Here is a 482-nt window from a genome sequence, read left to right on the forward strand (position 1 = left end):
GAGGCAGTCCAATTTACTTCCTGAATTGATGGCCGGATAAAGGCGAGACCGGCCCCGCCCTCTGCTCCTTCTCCGCGCTGAAGCAGTATTTATCCTGCCAGTTTGCCGCGTAACTTGGCGAATGTATAACTACTGTGCAATCTGTTTAATCCATTTCGCTCCATTCTCTTGGATTAAAATTGACAGTTCTACAGTCGTTGTAAAATTAAATACCACCTATCCAAGATTATTAATAATAGTGCTAAATGTTCAATCAGGGCCATTTGTTTTTTAGTTCGGTTCAGAAATGTAAATACGTGTAACTGACACACTTTCTCTCTATGTATTTATCCTTGTGCATTACATACTCCTTGAAGGCGCAGTCGTATTGTGTGACGTGTTATCTTGCTTATTGCACACTAACATTTAAGTAAATAAATTATATTACTTTGTTTCTAGTTCCCTCTCATATTTCTCGCCTAATACACTCATTATCTCATTCA

Source organism: Penaeus monodon, chromosome 34, assembly GCF_015228065.2.
Source record: "Penaeus monodon isolate SGIC_2016 chromosome 34, NSTDA_Pmon_1, whole genome shotgun sequence".
In the NCBI taxonomy this organism is placed as follows: domain Eukaryota; kingdom Metazoa; phylum Arthropoda; class Malacostraca; order Decapoda; family Penaeidae; genus Penaeus; species Penaeus monodon.